Source organism: Sorex fumeus, unplaced genomic scaffold (assembly GCF_029834395.1).
Source record: "Sorex fumeus unplaced genomic scaffold, SorFum_2.1 ptg000006l, whole genome shotgun sequence".
Lineage (NCBI taxonomy): Eukaryota > Metazoa > Chordata > Mammalia > Eulipotyphla > Soricidae > Sorex > Sorex fumeus.
In genome coordinates this window covers 68,999,300-69,014,550 of record NW_026606063.1, presented here as the reverse complement: position 1 = coordinate 69,014,550, position 15,251 = coordinate 68,999,300, and the positions used below count along the sequence as shown (strand labels likewise).

Below are 15,251 nucleotides of genomic sequence, written 5' to 3'. Positions count from 1 at the left end.
TAGTGGCTGTTTTCTGATACAGCAGCAGAAATGATTTCACTGCTTGTGTCAGTGAACCTTTTCGAGACTTTTGATAAGTGTTTGAAATAGATACTACAATAAATATTATCAATCCAGTCAGTAAGAAAAAAAAGAATTTCCTTCTAAATAAACTGGTCAACTAGTTGGGAAGTAACCGCTAAAAGAGGACAGGAATTCAGGAGGGTTGTGTGTCACCAGGAGTTAAGTGCGAGTTTCTTTCATCCTCACATGACATGGGTGTAATTTCAGAAAGATATTAAGGAAGTAGGAAGAAATGACAGGTGTGCATGGCAAAATTTCAGGGAGCAGAGGACTCCTGACTCCTGATGTCGACTTCTCAACCCAACTTCGTGCCTCTTCTGAAATTATCCGGACCCGGTCAGAACCCACAGATTCTACTTGAGCAAGGAACCTCTGGGGAGTCAGCCTATGATCCCACATCAGACAGGACATCATGGCAGGGGAGGATGCACCCTGTGAGCCTCCCTCAGTGTGAGGCTATGAAGCTGCTCACGTGTCCTCACAAGCGGGGTGGCAATATGTGTGATTATTAAAAATATCTATTAAAACATGGATTCTAGGTTTTCTAGAGTGCCCAGGCCAGCACATAGGAACTCTGAATGACACAGTCACTGATTACTTCTGGAAAATAATCTCTACAAATTTAATCAGCAGATCTGTTGTCATGTCTGTGCTGCTGGAATGAGAAGGAGAATAATGGAGACTAAAGATGTTTCTTCAACATGTAACAGAACTGTCCAGCATTGTACAGCCTGGCTGCATTTGACACACCTTTAGCCGCGGAGGCTTTGGGAGGAACAGCCCAGCCTTACATAGCTGATCTCTGGGGGTTTATGTTCTGACATGTATCACTGTGGGAGGGAGCTTATCATACTGTAGACAGTAATAAGTGGCAGCATCCTCAGGCTTAAGGTTGCTGATGGTGAGAGTGAAATCTGTCCCAGATCCACTGCCACTGAACCGGGAAGGGACATCTGGCCCTAAATTGGTTGCTGCATAGATCAGGAGCCTAGGAGCTTTCCTTGGTTTCTGCTGATACAGTTTAACCAATTGTTAACATTCTGACTGGCCTTGCAGGTGATGGTGACTTTCTCTCCCAGAGATGCAGACACGGATGGAGGCTGGCTCATCTGGATATCACATCTGGAACCTGAGATAAAAAATATATAAGTGGACATAATCATCATTAATCAGAAGTTAGATAATTTCCCTGAAGAGACAGGCAGTCCAATTTTATGTAAACCCTCATTTCCTTCCTTACCTGGGAGCCAGAGCAGCAGGAAGCTGAGGAGCTGCACAGGGGCCCTCATGTCCACTCTGGGTGTGACAGACACTGACCCTGCAGGGTGACTCAGACAATTATTCAGTGTCCAGGCATGAGCTCTGAGGACTTGCAAATGAGAGAGGGCTGGGCATGGTAGGCAGACAGAGGGGGGAGGGTGTTGTGGGGACCAGCCCAGGTGCAGGGAAGTTAGGGGGGTGCAAGTCCCTGTGGGGAAGCAGAACTTTGACCACAGAGAACATGCTCCTCCCTTGGCCCCAGGAGGCCCCCAGTGTGAGCACAGAAGGGGGGGTCCTCTGGTCTCCTGAAAATCAGTACAAGGCCACTTGCTATCTTTGCCCAGGGACAGGCACTGTCAGACCACAGCCACACGGACTCGTCACAGGAATTGTAGACTCCTTCAGTTTCACATCTTTGGATCAAATTCAGGACATCCAATCTTCCATTTAGCATTGATATCCTGGTATTATTGGTTTTAGAGATGTGATCATTACCAATCGAACATATATGTTAACAGCAGAAAACCTTTGGGGCCTTGGTTAACAGTCTGTGTCCAATTTCATTCCTGAGAGACAGTCTCACCACTTCAACCTCAGCTTCAGATTGTGGGGTTTGTTCTACACGTTTAGAAAAGCTCCCTGCCTTCCCAGAACCGCCGACATTCACTCTTTTCTCTTTGAACAGTGTTCCATGTTTTTCAGTCCCCCTTTCCCTGAAAGATTCTCTTCTGAGCTGCCCAGATGGAAATGAGTCCAGAAGGGATAGATGAAATGAGTCTCCTCCACCGAATTCCCTTGAATCCACTGTGCTCCTTTAGCTCACATCCTACATCACACATCTCTTTTTTTCTTTTTGTTTGTTTTTGTTTTTGGACCACATGTTGCAGTTCCTTGGGGTTACTCCTGGCACTAGACTCTGAAATCACTCCTAACAAGGCTCAGTGATGGGGGCCTGGGGTACCCTATGGGAAGCCAAGGACTGAACCTGGGTTAGCCACATTTGAGGCGAACACCCTACAGACTGTACTATCTTTCCACACATCTCTTCTAACTTTGGAAGCTCTCAGCAAGCCAAGGTGCAAGGCATTGAGACTCAAGTAAGGTTAGGGTATAACCCCAAAGAGTAATGACTCACAGGTCTTAAGTTGGGCATCAAAGTGGGCATAAGGCAGTGCCAAACCTGGGATCTAGGCTCTAACAGGGGCCTATGAGCTGGTGAGGGTAGAGTGCTGGGTGAGATGAGTCAGTATAGCCTCTAGTGATGAATTCCCAAGCTCCACCACCTCACCCCATTCAATCACTGTTTCTTCTTTCAATAGAATGCTCCTGGGAATGCAAACCAACAAAAAATTGAAAGGCCCATGGACAGTCTACATCAAGCTTATTGATATCCAAGGACTCTCCTCTATGAACTGCTGGCCCAGAGTGCAGCTTTCTGTTTCTGAGGAATCCAGAGTCCTGGGCAGGGTCTGCGATCCATGGAAGGTAACACAGAAGGTCCCAGGGGAGCCCTACAGTGATCATGGATTCTAGTGGAAATGAGTTTCCTCCCTGACAGCCTGTGACTGGAGCCTCCTACGATGCCTCTGTCAGACAGGGGCACCACAGGGAGCCTCACGTTCTTGCAGGGACCCTGATAGGACCCTCCAGAGTCGTTTGAGGCCTAACATCTGACTCAGACAGGAGAGATCTCCCCCTGCTCCAACACACACACCTCAATCCACCATTGGTTTTTAATCCTGCTAGGGTTCTGCTCTCACTGGATCACCAGTGGCCTCATGAACAAAATTCTAACCAACCCCTCCTCTATGATTCTCATCAGCTCACTTACCAAAGAATAATTCTGCACAGGGATTCACTGAGGGCAGAATAAGGGTTTCTAATGGCAGGATGAGAGAGAAAGAGACCTCAGTTACAAAGGACACCAGGGGAGAGTTAAGGCAGGTGAACTCGGTGTGTGTACTCAGAAGAACAGCTCAGATCAGACACACACTTTTGCCTGCACTGTCTGCTCCAGAGGAGTTGCCCTCAGGTGGTTTTTATGGCCAGGGGGAGGGTTGGGGGAGAAGAAGGATGAGACTCCAGGGTGTTCACACAATCCTGTTGTCACAAGAGGCCCTAAGACTGCGCATTCCACCACATGAACAGCAGATGGGGGTTTAGTACACAGAGGTTGTGTGAGCTCCGGTGGCAGCTAATGTGTGATTATTAAACTCTAACACCCTCTCTGATGGTGAGGAGGGGACAGAGCAGCTGTAACCATCCTGCAGAGCCTCGGGGGCAATGGGCTGAGCAGAAGCTTCAGAGCTAGATTCAGTCTCTGATGCTCTGAACACTCATATAGGCCCTGAAGGGACACTGACCTTGCCCTAGAACAGCGAGCGGGAAATGGAGGTGGGTCGCATTGTATTCCTCAGGGCATCTGAGTGGAGTAACATAAAGACATTCAAAACATTACTATCAAGGTTATAGTTTATTCGGTTTGATGGATTTCTGGTGGAATAGCCAGCAGTTTTATCAACAAGTTGTTGCCTGATAAAATGAAGTTCTGAGTTCTCCTCAGCAGTCAGAAGAGAAGGAAAAAAAGGAGGAAAATTGCCACAGGGCCACCTTCTCTTGTTGTCCCTGAAGCCAACCCTGCTCAGAGGGTGCCAGGTGTGAAGCATCAGCTTAGGCTCCCTCATAGGAACACACAGGCTGGGGGCTCACACCACATACACGGGATTCTCACACCTTGGGAGTCTGGAGAGTCAAGGTTCTTCAGGGTCACTTCATGTGAGACCCTCCTGTCAGCAGGAGCCCCTCTATTCCCTTGTCCTCACAAGCCTCTCTTGGAATTTATGCCTGTTGGGACTTGGAGGGAGCTTCAGCGCAGTGTTCCCTGGTGTCCCTAAACTCCCATCTATTCCCCCTTCTGTGGGCTCATTTTACCTGAAGCGACTCTACCTCTCTATCTCGAAATATCACAGAGGAACTTAAGTCAAATTGTGTGCATTGGATTGAGGATCAAAAGTTCACAGCAGAGAGGCAGGACAGGAATTCTATCCCCACAGAAAGAAAGGGTGAAAATCTGGCTACAACTCAGACTCTAACAGCTTTCACACTTTGCCACCACAGCCTTGTCCCTGCTGACTATGGACCTGTTACTGTCTCAGGGTTTCTAGGATTCAGGGTCTCTCTTGTCGCGTATGGGGTTTGTCTGTCATCTCGTGGCCCCTGTTTGATACAGTAACTTAATAGTTGATGATCTCTGAGCTTCTGCAATTTAAAGAGACCTTCCCCAAGTCTTTGGAAGAAATACTATAATGTCTGTCACCAAGCTGATGTATGCAAAGATGTACCTTGCAGAAGCCAATCAATTGTCACCTTTAACCTCAGTCCATCAGTGTCAGTCGTTGAGAACGAAACAAAGAGACACACAAACTATAAATAAATACACATACAAAGACTGTGCAAGATACAGTATGGACTGGATACTCCCAGGGACCTCACAGGAATCCCCGTATCCAACGCAATGCCATTGCAACCTGGGCCCCAACATGTGAGCCATTGTTTGGCAGAGACATTAAGGACAGTGAGTGAGTACCTCCACATTCAATGAAGAGCAGAAGCTGGACTGTCTCAGAGTCAATCAGCAGCAATCTTTAAGCATAAATTCTGGATTCTCTCTCTGTCTCTCTCTTCCTCTCCCTCTCTCTCTTTTCTTTGCCTTTGGTGCCCTCTACTATTCAAAGACACTAAACAGTTTAATCTATCATTTTCAGGTACACTTACACTGTTTGGGTATATTTTTGTGTGCCTAGTTATATACTCTCAGATCTAAATTTTTACCCACAGGACTATCTGGACCTTGAGCTCTTTCCTAAAGGGGAAGTTTCACACAACAACGTGAAAAAAACCAAAGTATTCATATTCCTAATAGAATGGTTAGTTAGTTGAGGAGAAATGACTAACTTGTGATCAGACATTTTTTCACTCTTTTTATTTTCTCCTCCCCACCTCCGACTCCACTCTGCTTCTATGACAGGCACTTTTCTCTCTCTCAGTCTCTTAACTCTCTCTCTTTCCTTTTAGGCATTATGGTTTGCAACACAGCTAATCAAATGTTATCATGTATATCCCTTTTTCCTGCTTTTAATACTCAGTTCTCTTTGTGATTGAACATTTCCAATTTCTATTATCATATTGGAGGTGACCAGAGTTGAGGTTACCTCCGATGAGAGGTGAGTTGAGAAGACAGGCTGAAATAGACAAGTACTAGGAACTGTGATGCCAGGATATGTCACAAATATTATTTTCTAAAAGGCAGGAGTATCACAGAGATGAGGAGGAGACTGTAAGGACAATGGCACACAAAACGTGTGATGGCAGAAAGAAGTGGGCTCCTGGCTCCTCTCTAGAGTGGCTAATGCAGCCTCCTTCCCCCTTTCAGGATACCCAGACCTGCTCTGAGAACCACAGTGAATGCAACATTGAGGAGCCCTCATGACATTAGCTCTAGACCAAGACTCATAAGGATTGTTTCTACTACTTTATGAGAGACCCAAAGAAACAATTCAACCATTGATGTTCTAAAATGATTTCATGGTGTTTTAGGATTCAAACCCAGAACCTCAAACATGAGAAGCATGTTTTCTCTGTCAGTTGTATGCCTGGTCCAGAGTGATTTTGGTGTGAGATTGTGTTGCATTTTCCAATGTATGACTGGCTCTACAAATGATAGCAGTAGAGAGAATTGAAACACAGCTAGTGCAACTCAATAGCCATTTTATATTTCAGTTTAGTATACTTTGAAATCATGTCTTTAATGCAACCCTGTCCTGTCCTATACACTATTCAACACCATAGTAGACAATTTCCCAGCTAACAATGTATTTTATGGAAACAATAAGCAACACCAGGAAAACCAATTTCCCAATCATTAACCACACTTTGCCCATGCTCATGTCATCGATCTGGGTGTCAGAGACAGATGTGGATAAATCACATGGTGTGTAATTGTAAGCTCCCATGATATGAAGTACTACCAGTTCTGAGATGGATACCCTCTCTCTTGGGGATATGGAAATGGAAGCTGTCGGCTTCTGTGTGGTCTGCATGTTGCACTGCATTACAGAGATGGAGAACAAACACAATGAAACAAACGTCAACTTTGCCCCACCATGTGATATTTGCAATAAATTGTGTTGCTTGTTCCTACAGGGTTTTGCAGTTGATGATGAATGACTTTTTTGCTTGACAATTACTGAGAAGTCATTGGAAGTTTCTTTGGAAGTAAAACTGAGAGTGGTGTTAGACAATTCATTTCTATTTGACTAGATGTGAAATTGATAGTTTTTGTGATGGATGATTTTGTCTTTTATACAAATTTCACAATGGCATAAAATCAACTATGTTCCCAGCCCACTGGCCCACCTGCCACCCAGTCCAGCAGCAGGACAGGGAGGTGTATGTCCCTGGGCTTACAGGAGATGACTGTCCTCTGTCATCCCGTGGCTACACATGCTGAGATGTCCTTGGTCAGTCCCACAGCCGAACCCTGGATGAAAGAACTGTTAAGTACTTTTACTTTGTTTCTGTGTTTGATTCTTTGGGGGTCACACCTGACAGTGCTCAGGGCTGATTCAAGGCTTAGGGGAGACTCCCCAAGGGAATTATATGGGTCCTCTGGATCCAACTGGAGTTTTCCACATGCAAGGCCAGGACCTTACCCACTTTACTGTCTCTTCCCTCGACATAGGATGCACTTTTTAATTAAAGTGTATGTACATCAAAAGCAAATTCCATCATGCTTTAAGAGGCTCTTAAAAAGATTTGTGTCAATCATCTTGTACTTAGGTAGTAATATTTCCCATACTAAAGTGGGCAAGGCAGGGAGGATGAGGTTAGGCTTCCCATAACTGTCAGTTCACTAAAATTATTCATTCACAGAAGATCCCCCTTTGTCTCTTGTTGTGACATGGATGGCCAGTCCTGTGCCTCTGACCCTCGCCTTATGTGGGGTGTCTGCAGTAACAGCAGGGACTCCCATGGTTCAGTCACACAGCTGCAGTCTCCTCCCCTAAGATCCCCAATGCCTTCCTCTCACTGACTTAGAGACTCTGCTGTCTGCTCACCAGCAAATAACAACTGTGCACATCTGGCCCCGACCAAATAGGGAGGTTCATGTTTGGGGCTGTATCACTGTGGATGGAAACTTCTAAAGTGCATGCAGTTAGAAACTCCAGTGTCCTCAGGCTCTGTTCTGCTAATCTGAAGAATAAAATCTGTCCCTGACACATTGCCATTGAACTTGTTTGGGACACCTGAGTATCAAAAACTCTGTGGATCAAGCCCTTTGGAGGTTTTTATGGTTTCTCATAGAATGAGCCCAGGTAGGTGATTCCATTACTATGTACGAGGTTCTGGCTAGACCTGCAAGATATGGAGGCCGGTTCTCCAGGGACGATGGACAGGGACAGTCGAGTCTGGGTCAGCACAACATCACCTCTGGATCTTATTAGAAAATACATTGAAAATAGTGCAAGATTCCATTCACATATGATCAACTTCATTGTTTTCTGATTTTTTCCAGGATACTCCCTTTCCTTACTGCCATTTCTTGAATGCTTTATACTTATACATCAAACCTTTATCCTGGGAATGAAAAAGAGAGTTTAGAAATGAGACAGTAGCCTCTAATCCACTGTGTCATCTCTACTTTCTCATCGTATCTCTCCAGAGCACAGACCCTTGTTCCTTCCAGAATGTTTCTGACTCTCACATCACTTACTCCATCAACACACAGACAAACCTGCAAGGATCCCCACACTTCCCTCCTGAACTGTTTCCATTTCTTACATCCACTGTGTCCTTTTCCAGGGACCAGAGAATCAGAAGCCCCCGAACTAGGGCAGGGAACCTCATTTTGAGAAGTTGACATGAGGAGTCCTGGTGAGTGAAAGCAAGTCAGAGTTAAACTTTATGTCAGACTCAAATACAGATGCTCCCCTGGGACTACATGCAAAAACATGTTTGGGTGCATGAGTGTCAAAATATGGTAAGGGAGGGGCACATCTCAATTGAGCAGTGACTTTTTAAAAAAAATTCAATTTTTTCTCTTTATTTTTTTTCTTAAAATTTTTTTTATTAGTGAAACACCATGAGGTACAGTTGTAGACTTACACATTTTTGTGCTTGGGTTTCCAGTTATACAATGATCAAATACCCATCCCTCCACCAGTGCCCATTCTCCACCACCACGGGTCCCAGTATCTCTCCCACCCCCCATCCCCCATCCCACCCAACCTCTGTGGCAGGGCATTCCCTTTTGTTATCTCTCTCTTTTTGAGTGCTGTGGTTTTTAATGAATCTCTGTGAGATATAGTTATAAACTTACAAACTTTCGTGCTCAAGTTTCAGTCATACAGTGTCGAGTACCCATCCTTCCACCAGTGCCCTTTCTCCACCACCGGTGTTCCCAGTATCCCTCTCCCCTCCCCTCTGCCACTATCTGCCTCAGTGGCAGGTGGATTTCCTTTTAACTCGCTCTCTCCTTTAGGGTGTTGTGGTCTGCAATGCAGGTATTAAGTGGTGACTATGTTTGGTCTATGGTCTACTCTAAGTACACATCTCCCATCCCGAGTGGGTCCTCCAAGCATCTTTACTTGGCTGTTCCTTTTCTATCTGAACTGATTTTTCTCCCAGCATGTGAGGCCGTTTTCGGGCCGTGAAGTAATCCTCCTGGTTCTCATCTCTACTGTTCTTGAGAGTAAACCTCCCATACTGTTCTTTATGTTCCACAAATGAGTGCAATCTTCCTATGTATGTCCCTCTCTTTCTGACTCATTTCACTTTGCATGATAGTCTCCATGTTAATCCACTTATATGCAAATTTCATAATTTAATCTTTTCTAAGAACTGCATAGTATTCCATAGTGTAGATGTACAAAAGTTTCTTTAGCCAGTCATCTGTTCTCGGGCATCGGGTGTTTTCCAGATTCTGACTATTGTAAACAGTGTTGAGCAGCGACTTTGTTTTTTTCTTTTCTATATATAAAAGAACTGATAGCTTTTGGGGTTGCTCGAAAGATAGACTATTGATTAGGGATGTTTTTGTCAGTCTCATGTGCAATAACTGGACTTGTATCCATTTATCTTTTGCAAGTAACAGATTTCTGGTGTATTTGGTAATTTATTCCTGTGAAAATGTGTCCAAATCATCTTTAAGAAAACTCGTACAGTGTTGCATGTCCATCTCCCACATATCCAGCATTAGATAATTCCCTGCTCAGATATTCAAAGACTCAGATTATAAGACAGAAATAGGAATCAACAACTTTTTGCTGTATGTTGGTATCAGGTTAACATATATTACATATTGTTAGAAACAAGTACTAGAAATATTCCTTTCCTGGATCTAGTGAATTGAATTATGTTTATGTACAATGCGCTTGACATAGAAAACATAGCCGCCTCTTAGTAACAAGGCTTCATAATCTTGATAAGATAAAAATAGAAGAAATGTTTACCGGTTTTTCCCTCAAAATACAGCAACTAGAGTCTTGCTTCTTCCTGCCTCTCCTTCCCTAGTGTCTGACACTGAGCTGTGAGAGACCCTGCTGTCTGCTGTACACAATGTCTTTGCCTGAAGGAGGAATTACCTATGAGCAATGTGAGACTCTCAACCAATTAGCCAAGAATGAATACTGATTCTTCTTCCTCAGAGCAGGAGAAGTGAGGGGTGAGAGTGGGGAGAACAGTGAAGCCCCCCTGCCCTGAGGTGCCCCTGAGGCTGGTCCTGTCAGCTCAGGTTCCCTCACAGGAACACACAGCCTCGGAGCTCTCACCACACACACGGGATTCTCTCAATCTGGTAAGGTGGAGAAGAAAGATCTAGGTTCCTCAGGGTCACTTCTGGTGAGGCCCTCCTCCTGTCAACAGGAGTCCCTCCGTCCCCTTGTCCTCACAAGCCTCTCCTGTGTGGTGCCTGTGGGGACAGAGGATGTTTCTCTGGTTTCTTTATCACAACTGATCACGACCATCCTTTTATTTGTCGATTGCCTCGAGCAGGCCCCAGTAGTGTCTCCTTCATCCTAGCCCTGAGATTTTTTTTCTTAAAGTGTCATATTCAAGGCTCTTTCAGAGTTAGGAGAATGAGACACTTCATTGTTACTGGTATTTGTCATATTGGGTACGCCATGGGGAGTTTGCCAGACTCTGCTGTGTGTGATCTCTAATTATTAGAAATAATTTGGTTTAGTTATTTAGCCCATATGAACCCTCACAAACTTAAAAGTAGGGTTAATTTTACCTGCCTCACAAAATATACTTGTATCTTGCAACGTATCTAGACTGTGACTGGCATATAGCTGGAATTATTGCAATATCTTCTTAGTCTCTGATCCTATGCTCTACAGTTAACATTTTCACAAAATAAGTGATTATAAATACCCAACTGTATCTTTTATCTAGAAAATTTGAAAGTTTCCATCAAAAAGAGTAAATAAGGTAAAATTATTTCAAAAGTACACTAAGATAGGTTAAGGTGCTTGTCTTGCACACAACTGACTTCAGTTCAATTCCAGATCCACTTAATGGCCCCCTATATGCCACCAGGAGTGTCCTCTTAGCACATAGCCAGGGATAATCCTAGAGCATTCCTGGGAGTCACTCCAAAACATTTCTGGTTTTGGGGCACATCTTGCAGTGCTCAGGGGTTACTCTCCTGACTCTACATTCAGACTATAGAGCAAACATGATTGCCACTCAATGCCTCTTTTGCAAACCATAGCACCCAAAAGGAGAGAGAGAACAAAAGGGAATGCCCTGCCACAGAGGCAGGATGGGATGGGGGGATGGGGTGGTGGAAAATGGGCACTGGTGAATGGATGGGTACTTGATAATTGTATAACTGAAAACCAAGCACAAAAAAATTGTAAGTCTAAAACTGTACCTCATGGTGTTTCACTAAGAAAAATTAAAAATAAATAAATTAAAATAAATAAATAAATAAAAGAATCAAATCTGGGTCAACTGTACGCAAGGCAAAACTCTTACTTCTGTGCTACAGGCCCATTATTAGATTTTGAAAACTCTAACAGGGTGTCAATTATTCACCTCAAACTATATCTCTTTGGCATATTAATTATTAAGAATTTATTTTTGTTGAACAACTACAGAAAACAGTAAAACTTGAGCAAAGTGAAAATTAGCCCTATGTCTGAGATATTTAGATTTGCACGGGAAATTTTCATATGTAAGCTTCTCCCCTCACAGCCCCAGGAAGGAAAAATTATTCTGAATCTCTAGAAACTGAACAATGGTGAAGGTCAGGACTTAAATCTGCATAAAAAATAACCTTGTTTACTGTGCTTTGTCTAGTTACCCCCCATAAGTGCCTCCATCATATTCTTTTCTTTTCTTCTGGTATGTGTGTGTTGTGGGGGGAGAACAGGTGGGAGGTAGGGGAGACTATACCCAGTGGTGCTCAGGGCTCACTTCTGGAGGTTTTCAGGGGACCGTTATGTGGGGGATGGGGATGAAAACTAGGTTGACTATGCACAAGACAAACGCCTTATTGTGGTACTACTGCTTCAGTCCCATATTATTTTCTATTTAAATGGATATATTTCTTCTTTGGGGACAGTACTCAGAGATCTGTAGGGCCACACACAGCTATGCTCAGGCGACCAGGTAGTGCTGGGTTCCATTCTCGGTTGATTGCATGCAAGGCTACACCTTAACACCTATACTACTGCTCTGGCTCCGGAGATGATGTTCAAAATGATGACTTGGGCAGAATTACTCCATTTTCTAAAATGTATTGGTTAATACCTCCCGTATATACAGGAAACATATGTCATTGAATTTCTGTTTTAATTGCTCTTAATCTTTAATTACAGGAGGTGTCATTCAAAAAGGTAGAAGGGTAGAGAGAAAATTATTTTAACTCTTGCATCTTTTCATAATTGTAAACCCTAATGTTTGTTCTTTAATTATTTTTTCTTTCTCCCAACATGGGCAACAAAATCAGAAGTTCTATGTGTGTTGAGCAGGATAAACCAAGAAAGGGATGTATTGAAAAATAAGAAACTTTCATGGAAAGGAATCGTAATAATTAATTATGAATTTACACAAGCAACAAATATTTTCAAGGAATGAACAGTCCAGCCACTATCTGAAGTCAAAATATAATAGTGATAATATAATAGTGATAACAATAAAAATTACCTTATACTAAGTCAAGTATGAGTACATACCAACGAAACTTGGATGGTTTAGTGAATTATGGATTTATGGACCTAACCTACAGTTTCTGATTCAGAAAATTTGGGGGAATTTTCAGTTTAGCAAATTTGTGTTTATACTATGTTGTTCAGACCTCAAAGTGCTAATTCCCACTTATAAAAACCTGTCAGATACAATTATAATTTGCTTACAATTTAGTTTACTACATAACGACAACATAAGCATATCATTCAATTATCAGTAAGGTAAAGAATGGTACAAACTGAAGTAGGTGGACCCCAAGGGATGGCATATATGAGGCAGAGAGAAGAGAAATGACCACTTTCTCTAGATAAACCTCTGCCACACCAGGACCATCTGGGAAGACTAGGACTGATAATAGTCTAGGATGATGTCCCAGCAAGCCATGGACCTTGACCGCCAGCGAAATGAGTTGGCCATCAAGATACACCTGATGTCCACTTGGTCTTCTCAGCATGGGCGTTAATTCCCACTACCCAATTTCTTAGGGAACTATGGACTCAGGCTGGAGTGAGCAATTGCTCTTTGCATGAAAGGAAAACCATTGTAGGCCTTACCCATGCCTTATAGGTCTTTGACCTATCTCATAGAAAAGAATTTCAGGAGGTGATGACCACTGAAGTAAAAACATATTTTAGCCCATGTGCTTGAGTACCACATGTGCTTGGACATATGAGCACAAGCAGCACATGGGCTCAGGCAGCATATGCACACTCTTCCTTTGTTCAAATTGAAAAACCCTATCATAGGGTTTTTTCCAAGCTGCCTCATGTGTCTTCTAGCTATGTAAGATTCTCCTGCTAGGGTGATTTCCAAAAAGTTAGAGTTGGGAGTGGCTAATGGTCATTTGAAATTCCTTTTCTAATTTTTATTTTTTTGCTTTTTGGGGTCACACCTGCTGATGCACAGGGGTTACTCCTGGCTCTGCACTCAGGAGTTACTCCTGGCGGTGCTCAGGGGATCATATGGGATGCTGGGAATCGAACTCGGGTCGGCTGCGTGCAAGGCAAACGCCCTACCCGCTGTACTATCTCTCCAGCCCCTGAAATTCCTTTTCTGATCTTAGTTCCTGATGGTTCTCTTTGGGAGCAGCTGTCCAGCCTTCTTTAGGTGTGCTGGCACCAGGTGAAGTTTTATGAGGCCTTATTTCCTGTGTCTGCAAGGTGGGCTTTTTGCATTCTCAGGACTATTGGTTTTGTTACTTCCCAAGAATTCCATTGCCTTGGGCCCTTTCCTATCTACCTGCCTGCCTCAAAACTAGTTAGAGTCTCAGAAGGAAGACTGGCCTACTAGGTGGCTATAACTGCTAGATCTTCGCTGGACAGTTGCCTGCAGGAGCTAAGATCCAGTTTTCACAGGTAGAGTCCCAATAACGAAGACTGAGCAAATATTCAGAATCACTGATTCTGAATAAGAAAGCACCTCAATTAATCCCAATCTGGTTCCCCAAATTTATATCATATCTCATAATACTGTGATGTTGTTAGAACCAACTATAATTTTTTATTTTGTAAATTTAGAAAGGGTCTTCAGCATGGGTAGATTTTATCTGTTTTGCTTGGCTGAAGTTTTTCTTTCATGATTGCCCTCACCTCTTCATTAGTCAGGACCAATACAATGTCAGTACAATCAAATGATGGCAAAAATATTGCTAATCTATGGAGGGTATTTTTAATACCACTATCCTTTAGGCTGTTCTATGACAATGAGGTCAATCAATTAAAGCATGAGTCTGATGAGATTCAGGCATTGTCTGATTCTAAAAATAGCCAGGTAAAGAAAGTTTCTAATGTGCTGTTCAACAGATGAGTGAAATTTACAAGGATGAGACAAAGAGTGTGTTTGGACAATCAATTTTCAATAACAATATTTTATAAAGAATACAGTATACATACTTTATAATTACAAATCAATTGTATAGTCTTTATAGTAAAGATTATATTATATTGATTTAACCCCACAGAGAACTAATACCCAATTATAGGTTGAAGTATTACCATTCAGTATATATATGCCTTTCAATGATATTCTTTAATCTCAGAATAAGAAATAATTTCATTTCCTCCATTGCATAAAATGTCCTTATCATCCGTTGGTTACTTATATAACATTGCTGCTGTCGTGACTTTGATTGAAATAATGTAGAAGTTCAATGCCCAGATGTTACTGGTGCCTGCTCGAGCAAATCAATGAGTAACAGGATGTCAAGGTATTAAGTGATTAATGCCCAGTGCATTTTATGCATTTGTCACAATTGTACTTACTACTGACTGATGCTTTTGCATTTATTTAATAAACTGGTATAATCAGAAAAAAAGGGAATGCCCTGCCACAGAGGCAGGGTGGGATGGAGGGATGGGTGATGGGAGGGATACTGGGATCATTGGTGGTGGAGAATGGGCACTGGTGGAGGGATGGGTATTCGATCATTGTATAATTGAAACCCAAGCACAAAAATTTGTAAGTCTACAACTGTACCTCATGGTGTTTCACTAAAAAAAATCTAATAAATAAATAAATGCAGGCATGCTTCATATCATAAACTACAAGACTCTGTGGTGATTATATCCCAGCTAAGAAAGTGTTTGTAGGAAGTAATAAATAACACCAGGACTACGAGTGTAAGTCCCATGCTTATGGCACCAATCTGGGGTGTCAGTAATAAACATGGGTAAATC

The 15,251-nt window shown here is 42.9% G+C and overlaps 1 pseudogene; it reads right to left on the bottom strand.

Annotated features, from left to right (window-relative positions):
- Positions 1-873: 873 nt before the first annotated feature.
- Positions 874-15,251, bottom strand: part of LOC130037785 (immunoglobulin kappa variable 1D-33-like) — a 32,012-nt pseudogene continuing 17,634 nt past the window's right edge.